The following is a 20,001-nucleotide window of genomic DNA, read 5'->3' on the forward strand; positions in this document are numbered from 1 at the left end:
TCTTGGTTCTGCAACAGAGTTACTCAGTATATATAATATGAATGCATACATCCATATTACAATGTTTACATATATAATTTAAATTTTAAATAGATGATGCAGTGTAAATCATATTTTGGTTTATTGGCACCTGATGTGTGCACTGGTGGAATTCAACTCCATAGTACTGGCACCACACCCTTTTACATAAGTAGAAACATACATGGCGTATGCGTTAATGCGTGTATGCTTACATGCTGGCATTTAACCATTTTTCTCATAATTCTGCTGATATTTAATAATCAAATCTTATTGCAAAGCCTGCACAAAACAGAGCATGTGGCTCTTTTTAAAATAAGATATTAAATTTAGTATCAAAGAGCCAAGCACTCTATACTTTACAGCACACTATTTCTCATCATACTAGGAGTGGTTGGTAAAACCTGATAACAGCAAAATAGAAGAAAAAAAAACCTGTAATTTAAATACATACATTTAGACTTGAAAATGTTTAGTTAATATAAGCTATTTTTTATGTTGAGAAACATCACCTAACCAAATCTTTAATCTAAATAATATTTGTCTAACTTAAGACTTTCTTCAAAAATCAGCCAAATGTGTATTGTGCAGAACACTTAAGCCTCTTGTCCAGGAATACACGCATTAACTAACACGGTCTTTAAATCTTCACTTGTTATCAGAATTTGCACAGTAATGGTGCAGGCCTATCATGGGTATTTTATCATCCCCACCCAGAAAAGATCCTCCCCAATACAATCCGACTAATTATCATTTAGGACAATACCTTTGAAGTCCCATGCTGTGGTTTACACATCTGACAACCAGTGTTGCATTCTGCAGTATGTTTCTATGAGTGCAGGCACCGCCTGCAAAGCTAGACAGGAATACCCTCTCATGTAAACCACATTTAGTGTGACTACTAAAATTAAATGGTACTGCTTATTACTCATTAAAATACTATATAAATTCCTCCACATTCATACATTACTTTTTTTTTTTATACAGCTCTACAGTATATTTTTGAAGATGGCAACACCAAACATTATAAAGAAAAAAAAATGTTCTCAAACATCATTAAAAATTATAGACAGAACCCACTTACTAAAGCTCTTGAATTTCATATTATTCTATGAAATGCTTTAACTGTTAACACTCTGCATTAAAAATTAACGTGTTTAAGAAAAAAATATTAACATCTAGGTGAATAAGCATTAAAGCAAATTAATATAATGTGGTAGTCAGTCTTCAGTCTGCCAACTAATTATATAAAAAGATTTATTTTACAACTAGTTGCCGCCCCTTACACCTCCCTCCCACCTTAGAAGCTATTAGGCAGTTTATTTTCCAATGAATCTGCAGTAAGCACAACAATTTCAAATAAAAAGCTTAACAAGAACAACTTACTTAAAAGCTTAAAGCTGTATCTCAAGGGTCAGGCTAGCCAGTCTCCATCTGATCAGATGCATAGCTGAAGTTGTTTCTTTATGTCACAAAACAAAGCTTCTTTTTGCTCAGGCTATATTCTTTAGCCAAATAATAAAAAGCTAAATTCTTTTTTTTTCTTCTGTGCCCCAAAGTGATACCTAACACTGCATCCATGGTGCGGCTTGGTCTGCAAAACTGAGAAACCTCTAGGAAGAAAATCACTGGTCTCAAACCAGTAATTCATGTGTAACACTTCACAGGGTTACAGTGTGATATTTTATTGTCAGAGGACCATACCATCTTAACTTGCAGACTTAGGGGGAGAGCGGGGGAGGACAGTGAATTCAACCTATGTCCTTTTACCACCACCACCCCCCTACCTCCTTGCGCAATGCAATTATGATAATGGGAATTTTTGATGGCTTCCGATGCCCTGCCTAAAAATTAGGCTAATAATCCTTTTAGCTGTCATGTTTTGTTAATGAGAGAAGTGTTTTTTTTTTTTTTTTGTTTCTTATGCTGCATAGCGATGCACTGATGGAGCATGTGGGATCAAATCCAAAGCAGTTTGCTTAGTCTACATTGCAGCTTCTATTAGCATATGTCAGGGTGGCCTGGGTTAAGATGTATTTTTTCCTTTATGGCTCGCCTGATTCCGCCATTTTAATGCACCATTTTTTCTTTTGTCATTTTTTTTTCCATTTACCAAACTATTAGCAAATTAAGCAAAAAAAGCAATGTGGTAGCAGCATACAATTGTGAAATAAATTGTTTAATATTCATTAGAGATTTACAAAACCAGCAAAAATTTAAATATTGAGGTTCCTATCAACTGTCAGAACGTATTTTATACTCTGTAAAGTGGCTGAATATTTTTCCTTTGATTATTCATTTACTTTCTATACTTAAAAATCAACTAAGACTGTAGAACAAATTTTTGTCATATTTGCTTTATGTACTTATTAGATTTCTAAATAATCTTCAAGACCATTTAATAGGCTCAACAATAAACAATGGCATAAGAAAATCCAGTAGCGTCTGATTTAATGAGGTCTTAGCACCATTTATAAAAACAGATTTTAAATTAACTCTGAAATAATGATTGTGATGTGGATAACAGGAAATTTTTATTAATGAGTAAAACTAATACCGAAAGTGTAGAAGCCAATATGTTTTTTTCAGGAAGTTGCCCAAATTCTTTGCAATGACGAACAGTGTGTACAAAGATTAGTCAAGCACCAATACTGTATATTTTCAAAGGTTTAAAATTAATTAAACAACCCTCAGGCAGCACTGATTATAACCAACTGAATACACTCATTCTTTTTGGAAACAGTCTGTCTTATGACAAAATAATAATAGTAGTACTAGTAGTAGTAATAAGTAGTAGACTAAGCTCAGTTTCAGTAAACTAAGCAAGACATTGAGACGAATTGAGATAAGCAAAAGCTGGGAAATGGCCAGCCTCAGAGTAGGCCAAGAAATGCTTGCAGATATGACGAAAGTAAGACTCATCAATCAGTAAATCAACCTACAATATATTTATTTGACATGTTTAAAAGCAGACACCACTATATGTTATTTTAAAGAGCTAACAAAAATTTCAAAACAGTATCAAATGTGAAAAATGTACTATTATATTAAATGTCAACTTTGCAAATACTATACATTTAAAAACAAAAATACAGCATTAACAGACAACAGGAAATATAACTGGCACCCATTTTAAATGTATGTACAACTGCAAGTAACTGTACACAGCAAACAGTGTTATAATATAAAACTAAAGGCAAAGAGGAAATCTCACATAGAAAAAGTAAGCAGAAATGATAACAACATAAATTTAGTGTACGGCTTTCAAAAATGAGCACTACAGATGAACACATAGTATGGTAAAAAGGATTATTCAAACCTGGAGGTGTAAAGATAGCAATTATACAGCAAAGCATATCAGTTGAGATTTGAAATGAGGTTTGAACATCATGACAGATTCAGCCTCACAAACACAGTAGTTTCCTCAGAGAGTTGTGTAACTGGGTTTAAAACCATTAAGAAGTCAATCACCCATTTAACAGATTTATATAGAACTGCAATTTAGATATTCTGTAGCACTACACCAAAAAAGATCTGTAGGTCAGTGTAAATGATGACTTCACTATATACATGAAAAGTGTGGAGTTTAAATGTTTTCTCCATATCTATGGATTTTTTAAGGTTTCATTCCACTTATAACTCTAAACATGTTAATTTATTTATGTATGGGTGTATGTTGTATGCGACAACAAACTAGCAACACATTAAGGTTTGGGTTTCTCATTTGCTCCATATGCTCCAACACTTGTGATACTGTAAAATATAATTCGGGTTCTGAAAATGGATGGATAATTACAGAAATAAATGAAATGATAGCTATCCAGTAAGGAAGGCAACAAAGCTCAACTATAGAAAGACCACGTATAAAAACTGGGAAAATATATTCTATATAAGTATCAGTAGCCTTTATAAATTACTTTGTAATCAACAATCCAGGTGCTACTTCAAGCTGGTAGAACCCCTGCAACAAACAGGGTTTATCTTACTAAGTCTAGTTACTGTAGTTAGAATGTTTGGTATTAGCATTTAATGTACATTGGTCATTGCAGTTTTTATGCAGCAAAGGTCAATATTTATTGGACCCATGTATGTTTGGTATACAACGTACAATATTTTAAGAAACAATTGACAAATTAACATTGTTTTTCATTTTAATGCACGTTCTATCCCTAATATTTGTTTGCTCAACTGGCAATGATGACAGTTCCAAACATTTCTTATAGCCATCAGTAAGTTTCTTGCACCTTTCTAATAGTATTTCCTCCCACTCTTCCATCTCAAGTTCTTCTAGCACTTGAATATTTGCAGGATACCTTTTACCAATAGCACTTTCCAGTTCATTCCAATTGTTTCCAGTGGGAATGAGATAGGATTTAATTGCATATAGCCAATTTTATCATTTTAATCATTCATTTTTGATTTTCAATGTATGTCTTGGGGCATGGTCTTGCAGGAGGGCCAATGATTTTTGGCCCATACCTAGTTTTCTGGTACTGAGCAGCATATTCTACTTTTAAGGGCCCTGGTATTCCTGTAATTTCATGATTCCATTAATAGGCGCATGGTACAGAGGCACTACCGGAAGCAGCATAGGTGCCTCACAATATTATGAAACCTCCATCACATTTAACGGTAGGCTGCTCTTTTCGTTAGAAACTATATTTTGTCAGAAATTAACAAAATAAAAAAATAAAAATCATTGGTCTGCATTGCCAAAGAGCTCTATTTTGAGTTCATCAAACCATAGAATATTTTCCAAAAAGGATTTTAGTTTGTCTGGGTAGTCTTAGGCAAAGATCAGTAGTGCCTTTTTATGCTTGTCTTTGAATGGTGCGTCCTAATTAGCCTTCATCTGCAAAGCCCTTTTTGGTTTAGCTTGTGGTGTGTACGCATGGGTTGCAGCCATCACTCCAGGTCGCTCAAGGTAAATTTTAATCTCTTTGGATATTTTACATGTTGTTATTTCAGCATTTTATATTGATCTTTAATGACTTTTTTTGAACAGTTTTCCTATACCCATGAAGTTCTGCAAGGTTCTTGATAATTCCATGAGCAGTTCAATTTTTAGTAACACTGCAAAATATGGAAACAGAAATGCAGAGGTCTCAAGAATAGGCCATATTCCATTTTGCATCTTTATGTACAGAGTTATGAGTTCTTCAAATGTCTTGTATTTTTCATTGTCATTAAGGAAAAAGGGAATGAAAGAAACGCTTCTTGAGCATTAAAGCCATCATTCACTGATTAATCATTGATTAACTGATGTTATGTGAATACTGGCAATTTATTGCAAGCGAGTTTAACTTCACTGCAATTAAAATGCAGCTGTCTGCGTCAATTTGATTTGAAACATTCAAAAGTGTGCCAATAATAGTATAAAAACTGAAAAGTCGATATAATACAATTTCCACTAATTTCCTTCAGTAGCTGTTTGATTGATCCTGTGCTGCTCTGTATCAAAAAAATTCATGTATATAAACCAAAGTTGTTTCACTGTCTATGTTTCCATCAAAATATTACACATGATATACATAAAATGCATGGGTACCAATAATGCTGACCACAACTGTATTTTTTCCAGCTGAGCTATTGATAAAAAAGGATGGCTGAAATCCAAACTGACCAATGGTTTAGGCTTGGCTAATGACAATGTTAGCTGTATACATCCAATTGAAAGAAGCTATTATGTGGCTGGTTGTAGCAGAAAGCCCAATTTCAATCAATGTATCTAGATTTCTACCTTTAAAATCAGTCCCGGATCTGTTAGAAAAACAGCTCTAATACTGTGATAAATTAAGTATTTTTAAAAGACTTTGAAAGTAGTATTAGTAGTAGTAGTTGTAACAGTAATAGTATCACGTCTACAGATTACAGGCACATTCATATTGCTACTTTACAAGTAAAGATAAGAAAACTAAGTAGACGACTTCTCGGTACATGCTCATGATATTCAGCATGTTGCTTTTGCTGCTGATGGAAAATGCTTCTATTTACTAAAATAAGATTCACAGAAAAGCAAGCAAATTTGCTACTGCCATGTTACAGATGTAGAAAATGTAGAGCTTTTTTAGCTCTCCACCACTTGCACTTTCAGCTTTGGTACTGCTTTGTCAGCAAAGAATCTTGAATATCCAGTGATTTCTCTGGTTATTGGTTAACATTCCAGAAAATTAACTCCATTAGTCAATCCTACTGTGCCCACATTTTGAGGTTTTTGTTTTGTGGTATATCTTTTAATACACAGGATTCTCTTTATTAATTTTTGCTTTTTTAATTGACTTTCTGCAAAATGTCCTCAATTATTTTATAGATCTAATGGCAATTGACATAAGCAGACATATGTGCAAACTAATTTGTATGTTAAAGAATAACAATTTCAGTGCAATTTCCACTATGTGTTTATTAATTTAAACTATTAAATTAAAAAATATAGCATAATTAGGAGTGACACTAATATTAGTCAGGCACATAAACGAACTGACAAATGCAGGGCACATTAACACTGCAAGAAAGGCCTTTTAACAGATCTGTTGCAGCATAAAAATTAACAATAAGAAACACAGAGAACACTGGGAAAACATTTTATAACAGGTGATCTGTAACCTTGAAAAGGAACCAGAGTGGTTTAGAAATTGTTTAACACCAAAAACTGCCATTAGCTGCTCATAGGATGACACAATCATTCCCATGTTATCTCCACAAGAAAACTGCACATATAAGCAAAACCTTTCTAGTTGTCTCACTTGTGTGAAATTAGGATCTAAAGGAGTTCTACAAAAATATTTTACATGTGAGTAATGAAGAACAGCTAAGATTCTAACATGAGAGTTTCCCATTTCCCAGTGATCTTTTTCTGCCATGTTTCTTACCTACATGTTCATGCTGCTGGTTCTGCCTCACCTAGCTTACTTGGAGTTTAGAGACAATCCAATCTGCCCTCGCTTTCCCCAACTCCATGAACTAATCTAATACAATCCAGGAACCTTCCAGACATTGCTAACGAATGCATTTAAGTGGAGAAGTAGGTCTTGTTAGTGTAACATTTTTAAGTGCCTGATTAATCTATTCGTCTCCTACCCCCTACTCTCTCACACACACACTGCATTTGTGATAGGTGACCCCGAAACAACTCATTCCTTAAGGACTCCAAACAACATTTAATCAGCTGGTTACTAGGCTACATGAAAAATGCTAGCACATCACACATTTGCAGGTTGATATTTAAAGAAGCATGTGATAGTACTAACCACCTCATGATTCCCTGAGCATTCTTATATTAAAATGTAACACAATAATTAGGTTTTTTTTTTTTTTCCATTTTGGGGCAACTTCTATATATAAAAGACTACTATGATGTGCCTCATTGTGCATTTCGCAAATTAAATTGCATTCACACAAAACTTTATTTTATTAAAAAATATATACATATAATTCTAATTTGTAAGTTATTTGTCATTTTTTGCTAAACGACCCTAGCCTACGCATTTTTTGGGCTCAAGGACTGCACATCTACTGATTATTTTGCATTCACTTCAAACTGAATCATTGCCTGCAAAAATGCTGCACAATTCTCATTAACTTGATTCTTGCATTGCATCATTACCAGTGAATGACTTGCAAGAATCTCATTCACTTGAATGTAGAAAATGCAAGGGGAGTTCATCAGTCCCTCATTTTTGAACTTATTTAAAAATGGGTCAACTCCTCGTATGTGTAACATAATTTAATAATAACTATAAAATACTGATGACATGAATTACTCTTTCATAACACATTTAGTTTTAAGACAGTAGTTAGGCATTCTATTTGCATTGATGACATTATAAACATGAAATATGATAAAAAAAAAAATGCATGAGTTTTCAGTGTTCTTCCTAATATCACATCTTCATGCAGAAAATATTTAATTCTTATTGTGACTTATTTCATATGTATAATGTATGTAGAATTTAAAAAAAAAATCAATCAGCATAAAATTTTTAACTATGGCTACACCTAAGATATTTAAATAAGGCATACAAACAAATACTAATGGTTTGATATTATACATACGCCCCCCAGTAATATTTACAAAAAAATAAATGAAATGTAAAACATACAGTTATTATTTTTTGGAGAAGAAAGAAGGTGCATGGTAAGCTGTTCTTAAATCATGAACAGGAAAGGAGCTGGAACAGTAGGAGTTGGAACAGTTCTCAATATGTGTTCCTGTTGAAGGTGTACTGTAGTAGTAACATCACTCCTGCATTTTATTAAGGTTTATTAAGATACTAACTGCCAATGATACTTACGTTCTTCTTTAACTGAAGCAGGTTATTTATAGGCTTATTATTTTCAAATTTACAGAGTACAGTAAAAATCTTACTATTTCATTTGTTTTTAACCCTTAGCTACTTCTTATCAGTTTCACCAGGCTCTTGCATCACACTTTTCTACTTTTAGCTTTTTGTTTATGCTGCCTTGAGAACAGTGACACTTATTGCCTCATTTCTCATGCTCTATAGCATGGTGGTATAGTTTCCAAAATAATACACACAATTGATCTCAGATCACTTACCTTAATGAAAACATTTCTCAACCATAGCTTTAGATTTTAGACTAATACATGTATCACCATATATGATAAACTTGATAATATATAGCATCTGTACATTTAGGTTTATACAGACAGAACAGGATAATTAGATATATAGTGGATAATTTAACACAAGCTTGTGTTATAGCATCAGTGAGTCAAACTAACACTCCAGGCACTCCAGGAATTATAGCCCCCCTCTTCACAGGATGATACTATTTCTATATAATTTTAATAAACAGCTATGATAATATATGCCGTGACAATATATTCAGTAGTTTAAATAAATGTTTTGCATAAGTAATATACAAATTATTATATAATAAATAAATCAATATTTTAGTCAGAATATTAAACGAATGCCTTTATTTTTTAAAATAGTCTGAAATTATGAAATTTAGTACAGAATCAATTCACAGCCAATCAATCTGTCTTTGGAACAGCTTAATCCATTTCAGTATTCACAAGAGATAGGAACAATATCCTGGCTGTGTCAGGCACAAGGGAGAAACCAGTCCTAGATGTGATTGTGATGGGGGCTGTACTATTCCACTGTAGGGCTCATTCATAATGGGTAAATTTAAATTTACAAACTAATCTAGCCATAAATATTTGGAATTCGACAGAAAACTAAAGTACCCAGAGAAAAAGAAAAAAAAAAGAAAAAAAAGGAGAGGACATGCAAAAGCGAGGCCTTTATTGTAACCCAGTCTCATGGACATGTAAGACACTGGTGCTGAGCAATGTACCGCCTCACTGAATTGCTTTCTGTAAAAAGTGCATTTATCAGTTTCTTGTTTCTGTGTCTGCATGATCTAATAACTTTTCCTAAGTCATTACATCACATTATTTGGGATCTCTGCATAATATTACAATCACAGATAATTAATACATGTAAACTTACAATATACAGTACCTCACTAATTTAGAGCACCACTGCAGGGAATACAAACATAATGGATCAACCAAATTAACAAACAAAGGTTTAGGCTAGACGTTGCATGGGTTGAAATATGTTAAAAGTGTAATCGATATTTAAAGTTTGTTTCAAAATGTATTAGTTTAATGTAAATAAAACTGTTTAAGAATTATATTGGATAAGATTTATGTATTATTTACCATTAAATTTGAATACAATCCAAAAAGTACAAAAGTAATTAAAAAATGTCAGTGAATCTCTGTAGAGAGAATAGCACAACCTGAAAGCTTTAGAAAATAAAAAAAATCATGTTTTATTATTGTCTACTTAAAGCTAGTTTACAGGCTAAAACACTATATGCAGCTTGGCACAGACTTAATAATGGATATGGGTATGAAGCATAATTCAAAATTCCTTCTACATTATTTTAAGAAATGTTTGACCTAATTTACATTGCTTCTTTCATAAATATGCTTCTTGATATTTTGTTAGCAATCTCCAATTTAATCCTTAATCTTTCTGTGTTTATGTCTACTTTTAAAAAGAAATTTTAATTCTATATCCTCTGATACTGGACAATAAAACATATGTTAGAATTGTTTTCTCTTTTGCATAAAACAGATGCAAATGCTTCTGTGGCTCTTACTTTTTTATGAAGTTAAAACTACCGATGTCTGAAAGCAGCACATTTCTTTTTCAAATCCAATTTAAGATTCCTTCATTTCAATAATCTACACAGAGTATCACTTGAATACTTTTGTTGAACTTTCAAATATGAGCTTGAAGTGTCGCTTTACGTAATTTATTATGCATTACTAAAATGTACAGAAAATCAGGGCAACCATCTGTCATGTTATTAAAACTTTCCAGAAAGCTCAGGAATAAAAACTACTTTATGATACATGATTCGTTTTCTCCCTTTGTGGATCTCCAGCTACAAATGTGCAAACCATATCACAGACCTTCGCTTCCATATCAGTCACTTTGAGCTTAGCAGGTTTAACAAATACACAAATATTACTACTACTACTACTACTAATATATCTACTTTTTGAGGATCACTGTCCAGTTTTTAGGAGATACAAACATAGCTACATACCACCTGAACGAATAATCTTTTGCTGCTGTTTTCTGACCTTTGTCATTGATAAGTTTAGACAAGAATACAGTACCTCCTTTTCTATTCTCTGAGCAAAAACCTCAGCAAGTGTATTCACACAAGTGTCACTTGTTTAATACACATATTTAATCCTATTAATTCACTAGTAGCATTTTCCTAGGCATTTACAAAGACATTTATAATGGCTTAGCATCCTGTACATGTTTGGTTCCTGGTACCCAATGCTGCTGGGCTCTGCTGTCTGGTTTAAAAATGCCCTGTTATTTTGTAGCATTTCACAGTGCTCTAATTTTTCATTAAATATTCTGTGAATTATTAATACTGATGTAGTTTTTCATGCAGTAAAGAAAATAACTAAAAAGGTGTGTATCCACCCAAGATTTTCAAAACCATGAAACTGAGCAAGTTTGTTTTAAACAATATTAATAACTAGTCAAGCAAAATGACACCTTTTATATTACAATATGGGCCTGAGTTGCCTTGAAAATTTGCACATTGTAATCTTTTTAGTTAGCCAATAAAATATATCATTTTGCTTGACTTCTCATTGCATCCATAATGGCTAAGGTATAACACCCTAGTACTATAAATAATATTTAGAAACATAGCAGCTAAGTGTAAAGCCATTTCATATTTCTTAAACTTTATGCTGCAAAGTTTAATTTCACTTTCTTAATTATACATATAGTAGTAAAAAATATAAAAAGTGCTTTCAAAAATGAAATATAAAGTATTAATATATTTCGTATATATTACAGATATTTGCAATATTAAGTGAGTAATATTACAAATATATTAGAAAGAAAAATATCCAGCATTATGATGATTTTTTCCCTTCTAAGATGATAAATTTCTGAATTTCATCAAAAAATCTATAAATGTCACAGAACCTCAATTCAATTTTTAGAACTTATTTATTTTAAGGTCACAGTTAATTTTCTGAATAACTCAAAATATTGTCAAGTTTTAATAGTCGCAAATTAAGAATAAGATATCCTTATTATTGCAGCATCATACTGTAATTTTCAGCTCTGATAAGAATAAGCTCTGTACTTTGCAGCAACAATCTTGGAAGGCAAATTAGCAGCTGCTTCAAGATACCATTAACTCATTAGCATGAGTAAACCATCCCCCCACTCAAACACACAAAAGGCATTTCTTTTATTCACCGCCTCTCCCTCCTCTTTTGTGTCAAATGCATCTTAGCAATTTTTACAGGGTAGCCTTTGCCAAGCTAGAATATGAACTTCCTGTAAGAAAACTGCATGGTATTTTAAAGAAGCAGACTCTTAAGCATGCTCCTGGAAGAAAATATGGAAAATGGTGGAAATTTTCTTTAATATCTGTCAGAACATAAAGATCAAGGGCTGTTCCACAGCTGAAATTTCATGCTGGCCAATCTAATATGCTACTACATAGTTAAATTTAAGTCTTGAAATTTTTCCATTTGAGTATCTTTTGGCGCTTTAGGTCAAATGCATCTGTAACATGAGGCAAGCTTATACATATTAATGATTCTAGGACAATCAGCCATGTAGGATATCATTTCAAATGTAACTTTGTGAAAAAGTATTTTTACTACAGTATTAAAAATAGGCATTGTCCATTTACTGCTGCTCTTAAGAAAGAGGCCTTTATTTTGCACACACTTTGAGAACTATTAGCCTGTATAGGTAAGAAAAATCATTTACCTGGCCAGTTATCTGCTCCTCAATTGCAGTTGGCAATCCCCCATGAGACAATTAAGGAGAGCCTCCTGCGTGTTCAGACACCCACTGTTTAGATTTAGAGGTTGGTACTCTTAAGACAGCAAGACATTATGGGAACATCTTGAGTTTCAGTTTTGGCTTTGCCTCTGATTAAGTAAAGCTGTTTATCAACATCAGACACAATTGGATAAACAGCCTGCTTTCATACTTTCTTAATAAGTGGAAATAGTCATTTTCACATACTGTAGCCCAATGGTTAAACGATGCAAGACATCACACGTCTTCAAGTTTTGGTAGATGAACAAATAGCAAAAAATTACCCAGTGTATAAGGGGTGATCAGAAGGAGGAGCCTGAACCTGAAAACAGTATTCTACAATACTGATTCCATAAGAGGCCAAAATTTAGTTCCTGTTTACTAAGATAAGTGAATTACAAGTTTCTAGTATTTGTGATTTAATGCATATGTTTTTTCAAAACAGATGCCAGCAATTGTGCCATCGCTGACTGGCACATGCTCCTGGAACAAGTTGATTAGCTCTGATTGAATCTCCAAACACATATTGTTCTCCAATATTAGAAATTCATCTATGTTGACATCAATATGGAAATAAGAAACATACACTTTAAAGCAGAAATGATGAAAACTTGCAATTCACAGAGTATATTTTATTATACAGGAAGAAGTTTTTGTCCATTATGAAGAATAATACAGTAGAATATCCCTCTTAAGTTCAGGCTCAAACTTTTTTTGATTATCTCTTATATACAGCGTATAATTTTTACATTGCATTTTTACATTGCACATCATTTTGTGTATGGAAGATAAGGCACAAGCCTGCGAACTCCCCAGCCACATGAAATTAACATTCTAAACTTCTAAGACTTGCCTTCAGAAACAAGTAAAAAATAAGAAAACTAAGAGTCGCAGATGTATAAATTCAAATACTGATATCAATCCATTATTTTACAACACACAGCAGCTTTCTGTTATGACTCTCTCACTCTCTCTCTCTATTAAATACTTAATCAATGAATCTGTGGGAATCCAGCACAAACAGACTTGAAAACATGCATATGGGGACCATGTATCTACACTTGAAGACATTAACTTTTTCATTAAAATTGTATTTCTTCATTATGTTAATTTGCAGTTAGTGCACTGTATTCACTACACAGACCACATAGGATATATAGTAACTCTTCATTTAACTTGCTTTTTTTGATTGTAGCAATCATAAGGCTCAGAAACATTAAATTCTCTTGCTGCCCTGTCACTGACCAAATGAAAAAGGTTTGCTTCAAAAATTGGCAATATGAAATGGAAAAAAAAATAATCTAGGCTTCACATAATTTTGGATTCAAAAACAAGGCAATTGAGCTGGTGTTGAAAACCCCTTGAAATGATGAGGAATGCAGCCCATTGTTGGCCTTTTCAGTTGGCCATCCAAAATTGAAAAGCCAAGCCTTTAACCACCAGCAAAGGAAAATTCAAAAAGAAAACAACTCAACCTTGTATTAGATAAAATGGGTTCAAACAATGAATTATTGGATGTAATGAAATGAACAACAAATAGACCTGAAATTACCTGAATAGTCCAAGTGACACTACTAGACAGTATAGCTCTGGGAAAATCAGCAAAGACATTCAGAATTGGCCAGGTTTTTTTGTTATTCTGCAATATATTTATTATGATGTCTATGTTGAAACCTCTAAGTTGTACGTAAAACCAAAGCCAAATTATATGTCTTCTAAAATAATGTTCACTTATTTACTGTGATGAAATAGTTTGTGAGAAAATTTCTTCACATTTAAACACTTTAGGATGGCAATTCTGGAAATATTACATCAAGTTAAAGTCCTCATAAAGTCTGCCTAATCAAGTTTTACTTTTTAGCATGAAATGGAATTGCAGTAAAAAATTAATATTGGTCAGTTCAGATTATTCTATAATATTCTACATATAATTAAAATACTGTGGGATAGATTGCAAGTGGAAAGCATGATCATACATCTATAAACCACAAACTTATTTTGCTTTTTAACTTTATCTTTGCTTTCTGCTCATTTTTTGTAAGTTGCCTTAAATAAGGCACTTTTGAAATAGATAACTCCAGTTCTGTAAACTCTACATTGGGTTCCAGATATATTTAATACTTTAGTATTACTAAACCTCGGTCTCAGTTGGGAGGAGTTCAGTTTTTTTCTGCACTTTGACCATATACAATCACCTTAAAACTGTCATCAAAATGTCATTTAATGTATAGTTCATCTGTGTCATGCACGTTTAAAAATGGACAAATTAGTTTTAAAATTCTTCTAAATTGCTGTCAAATTTCTCTCTGTAATCAAGCTGACTCACTTTTTAACATACGTCTAAAATTGCTGTTAAAATTCCACAGATTTGCCATTGAAACCGTCAAAAGATGCTTACAAAAACAAACAAACAAACAAACAAAAACATTAAATGAGGATGTCTGCAAAGCAGCTAGAAACAAACAGCTTTGTGTAAAACAATGATTGACTGACATAAAGACATTTCCAAACCTCAGAATACCTGCAGCTCTGCTCCCTTTCAGTTTGCTGCGAAGAAAGTGTTTGCAACGTTAGATGTCATCAGCACAGGATGGCATACAAAAGGGAGTAGACTTAAAACCAGTCATATTATAATCAGAATAAAAATATAAAATAAAAAATAACATTTTGTTTTCATAATTATTACAAAAATTATTACCGTTTTTGACAGGTTTTTATTTAATAATCCCCAGATACTCTCTCTCCCTTACCTGGAGATTAACAACGGTAATTAATACTAGGAAGAGAGCTCTTTGATCTGGTTATGGCTGTACTGATTAATGGCATAAAAGTCCAATCTCCCTGGTACATGCTTTTTGCAGATGTCATTGTGTTGCATAGCACCAGAAAAGAGAAAGTGCAGAGGAAGTTAGAAGAATAAAGAAGGGTAATACAGAGAATTAAAGGAAAATAGGAACAAGGTAGAATATATAAGTTTAATGGTGATCAGAATTCAGAAGTTAGCCTTCAGGGTGAGCTACTGAAACAAGTGGATACATTTAAACACCAAGGATCAGTGGTAGCCCAAGATGGAAAATTAGATGCAGAGATAACCCATAGAGTACAGTGTGGATGAACAGTTGGAAGAAGTACTGTATTGTGTGATCGAAGAATTAAGGAAAAGGTTAATGGTTAAGTTTTTAAGACAATGGTAGGACATGATGTTGGAGCTGAGACATGGGAAGTAAAGGGAGCGCAGGAGAAGAAATGAGAATGTTGAAGTTGATGTGTTTTGTTACAAAAAAAGGACAGAATAAGAAATGAAAAAATCAGAGGGATGTCAAGAGGGGGAGCAATATCTAAGAAAGTACAAGAAACTAGATTGCAGTGGTATGGACATGTGATGAGATGAGACAATCAATATGTAGGCAAAAGAGTGATGGGAATGGAAATACAGTGGAAGTGAAACTGAGGGAGACCAAAGCAGAGGAGGATATAAAAAGTAAAAGAAGATTTGAAGGAAAAAGGCTTGACTGGCAAGGAGGTGTAGGACCAAGCTGTTTGAAGAAGGTTGATTAAGCACATCAACCTGACATAAAAGTGGGAAAAGAGGAAGAGGAAGAAGAAATAATACCAGGATGACACAATTATAAGCCAACATTGAAAGCCCACAACTGGAGGTGAGCTTGTTTATAGTGCACATGCTAAAGAAATATCTTAAAAACTCCTGGATTATTATATACATTTTGTTAAGAAAAAAGAATATATGCATATGTTGTAATTTCTTCATTTGCATATTTATTTTTAAATTTTAAAGATTAATTATTTATTTTCACATGACCTTTATATTTTTTTTATTTCAATTATTAAAATTTTCTCTAGATGATTAACCCAAGGATAAAATTGCTTGCAGTTTTTCCAGTTAATTTAAGGTCATGTCATGAAAATATACAAATTAATACAGCATTTTAATTTAATACTAAAAAGCTCTAGTAACCATCAGACAATCTAATTCTCTTAACAATGAGGCTAAAATCGATGCAGTATATATTACAGTAATGTGGAAAATTAAGAACACTCCATAAAATGTTTTTTCTATGGACATATCAAGATTTGAGCTTCATTTAAACATTTCATATTGAGAAAGTGATATACAGTGCATCCGGAAAGTATTCACAGCGCATCACTTTTTCCACATTTTGTTATGCCATTTGCCTTATTCCAAAATGGATTAAATTCATTTTTTCCTCTGAATTTGAAAAAAGTTTACTTGAGATTTTTGCAAATTTATTAAAAATAAAAAAATTGAGAAAGCACATGTACATAAGTATTCACAGCCTTTGCCATGAGGCTCAAAATTGAGCTCAGGTGCATCCTGTTTCCCCTGATCATCCTTGAGATGTTTGTGCAGCTTAATTGGAGTCCACCTGTGGTAAATTCAGTTGATTGGACATGGTTTGGAAAGGCACACACCTGTCTATATAAGGTCCCACAGTTGACAGTTCATGTCAGAGCACAAACCAAGCATGAAGTCAAAGGAATTGTCTGTAGACCTCCGAGACAGGATTGTCTCAAGGCACAAATCTGGGGAAGGTTACAGAAAAATTTCTGCTGCTTTGAAGGTCCCAATGAGCACAGTGGCCTCCTTCATCCACTCTTCCTAGAGCTGGCTGCCCATCTAAACTGAGCGACTGGGGGAGAAGGGCCTTAGTCAGGGAGGTGACCAAGAATCCGATGGTCACTCTGTCAGAGCTCCAGAGGTTCTCTGTGAAGAGAAGAGAACCTTCCAGAAGGACAACCATCTCTGCAGCAATCCACCAATCAGGCCTGTATGGTAGAGTGGCCAGACGGAAGCCACTGCTTAGTAAAAGGCACATGGCAGCCCGCCTGGAGTTTGCCAAAAGGCACCTGAAGGACTCTCAGACCATGAGAAACAAAATTCTCTGGTCTGATGAGACAAAGATTGAACTTTTTGGTGTGAATGCCAGGCATCACGTTTGGAGGAAACCAGGCACCGCTCATCACCAGGCCAATACCATCCCTACAGTGAAACATGGTGGTGGCAGCATCATGCTGTGGGGATGTTTTTCAGCGGCAGGAACTGGGAGACTAGTCAGGATAAAGGGAAAGATGACTGCAGTAATGTACAGAGACATCCTGGATGAAAACCTGCTCCAGAGCGCTCTTGACCTCAGACTGGGACAACGGTTCATCTTTCAGCGGAACAACGACCCTAAGCACACAGCCAAGATATCAAAGGAATGGCTTCAGGACAACTCTGTGAATGTCTTTGAGTGACCCAGCCAGAGCCCAGACTTGAATCCGATTGAACATCTCTGGAGAGATCTTCAAATGGCTGTGCACCGACACTTCCCATCCAACCTGATGGAGCTTGAGAGGTGCTGCAAAGAGGAATGGGCGAAACTGGCCAAGGATAGGTGAGCCAAACTTGTGGCATCATATTCAAAAGACTTGAGGCTGTAATTGCTGCCAAAGGTGCATCGACAAAGTATTGAGCAAAGGTTGTGAATACTTATGTACATGTGATTTCTCAAATTTTTTATTTTTAATAAATTTGCAAAAACCTCAAACAAACTTTTTTCACGTTGTCATTATAGGGTGTTGTGTGTAGAATTCTGAGGGAAAAAATGAATTTAATCTATTTTGGAATAAGGCTGTAACATAACAAAATGTGGAAAAAGTGATGCGCTGTGAATACTTTCCGGATGCACTGTAACAAACCTCATGCCACATTTACATTGTAGGGTCCCTTATATAATGTAAATATACTGTACAGTATATACAAATGCAAATTTCACATGTCAGTACATCCCTACTTTTATTACAACATCAAATTTCAATCACGTGCAAATGACTAGAACATCATTAAAGAGGATCTTGAAGGAATCGGTCTAATTTTAAAACTCAAGACACTCAGCTTGGTTTGCTCTGTGTTATCATCATGCCTAAATGAAAGAGGTCTCCATGTCATTCAGAAAGAAGGTTACAGATGCTTGTAAGTCTGAGAAGGGATATAAATATCAACTATTCCTCTGTATGAAAGATCATCTACAAAATGGACAAAATTTCAAACAACTGACAAACAACTGCCAACTTGTCGGGGCCAGGCTGTCCCAGCAAGTTCAAGACAACCACAAAATGCAAGATGCTGAAAGAAGTCTCTAAGGACCCCAGAATATCATCATGGGACCTACAGGTAGCTCTTGCCACTGTTGATGTCAAAATGCATGAGTCTACCATTAGAAGTATGCCATACAAATTAGACCTATGTGGGAGGTGAGCCAGGATTAAAACTTGCTCTTCCAAAAAGAACTTGAAGGCAAGACTAAACTTCATCCATGAACACTTATGATGTAAAACAGAACTTCTGGAGCAATATGCTCTGGACAGAGAAGGCAAACATATAGGTTAGTTCACCACAGTACCAGAAGATATGTTTGGTGAAAGCCAAAATGCAGCATTTGACCAGAAGAACCTAATACCAACAGTATAGCATTGTGGTGGTGGAAATGCTATAGTTTAGGACTGCTTTGCTGTATTAGGACCTGGGCAGCTTACCATCACAGAATCCATTATGAATTCTTTATTGTATCAGCAGATGCCAGAGCATAATGTAAAGCCATCTGTCAAAAGACTGAACCTCAACCAAAAGTGGATCTTGCAATATGAATATGAAAGTGACTCTAAACAGAACAGTAAATCCAACAAGGAATATCTTTTTTTTTTTTTTTAATTCAATCAATTCTTCAAATAACTTTGCATGTTATAGACATTTCTGGTATTAAGAGTATTAACTACTGTGAAGCACATGCATTTGGGAGGCACCCTAAGGGCTCGGTTGATGGTAATTACCCACCAAACAAGCAGTTGATGCTATGTGCTAATTCCTTCTCTCTTCTTCCCTCTGCATTAGGGAAGCCTGACAGCTGTTCCACCACTGATGTCACTTCGCTTGTCCACCCTCCTTGACCCGCCCCTTCCTGCCTGAAGCCCATATGACTGGAAGTTCAGCCATTTTTAATCAGTTTTGTATTGGACTCCCATCTGTACGACATCATGTTTATCTTTATAAAAAGATTAATTTAATTTATTTTCATTATAAGGGGTCACACATGTGCCCCACACCTTTTTCATGTTTGCTTCTTTTCTTACACTATCCTGCAATAACCTATACAGTATCTAAAAACTCATTCAGCCTATATTTTAACTTGACGCTGTATGACTTTTCCAAGTTTGTTAGAAACAGTTGCCAAACATTTAACAACCATAGTTTTTCAAAATCCTGTATGCAAACTTATAGAAAAAGGCATTGTTTTGGATCATTTTGAACACAGGCTCTCTAGTTGTTTAAAATTTCAGAAAATATATTTACAAAACTTTACTCTCAGTATTCAAAATGCACTTTTTGATAACATTTTTGATTTTAAAATTTTCATAGCTTATAAAAGAACCAAACCTGAAACCTCCTTGTTTTGTGTCAACTCTGAGGTGCCGTTCATGAGTACTCTCCACACCCTAAGCATCACAGAAGACGGAATGCCACTGATTTTGCTGTATTACAATGTATGGTGACAACAAAAGGTCTTGATAACCTAAACAAGGTCATAGCCAGGGCAAGACTGCC

General features: G+C 34.2%; 1 protein-coding gene across 5 annotated transcripts in view; it reads right to left on the minus strand.

Moving 5' to 3' along the window:
- The window catches only part of nup93 (nucleoporin 93), an 84,120-nt gene that overhangs the window by 45,023 nt on the left and 19,096 nt on the right, over nucleotides 1–20,001 (minus strand). The window contains exon 1 of one of the 5 annotated variants that reach the window (XM_039762989.1): nucleotides 1,405–1,604. The exons of 3 other annotated variants lie outside the window; for them this stretch is intronic. The gene's annotated coding sequence lies outside the window, so the exon portion shown is untranslated. Of the gene's footprint in view, nucleotides 1–784; nucleotides 804–1,404; nucleotides 1,605–20,001 lie in introns of those variants that run through there. One more of the 5 variants, XM_039762988.1, reaches the window with a different exon arrangement.

The sequence above is a fragment of the Polypterus senegalus genome, chromosome 9, assembly GCF_016835505.1.
Source record: "Polypterus senegalus isolate Bchr_013 chromosome 9, ASM1683550v1, whole genome shotgun sequence".
Classification (NCBI taxonomy): domain Eukaryota; kingdom Metazoa; phylum Chordata; class Cladistia; order Polypteriformes; family Polypteridae; genus Polypterus; species Polypterus senegalus.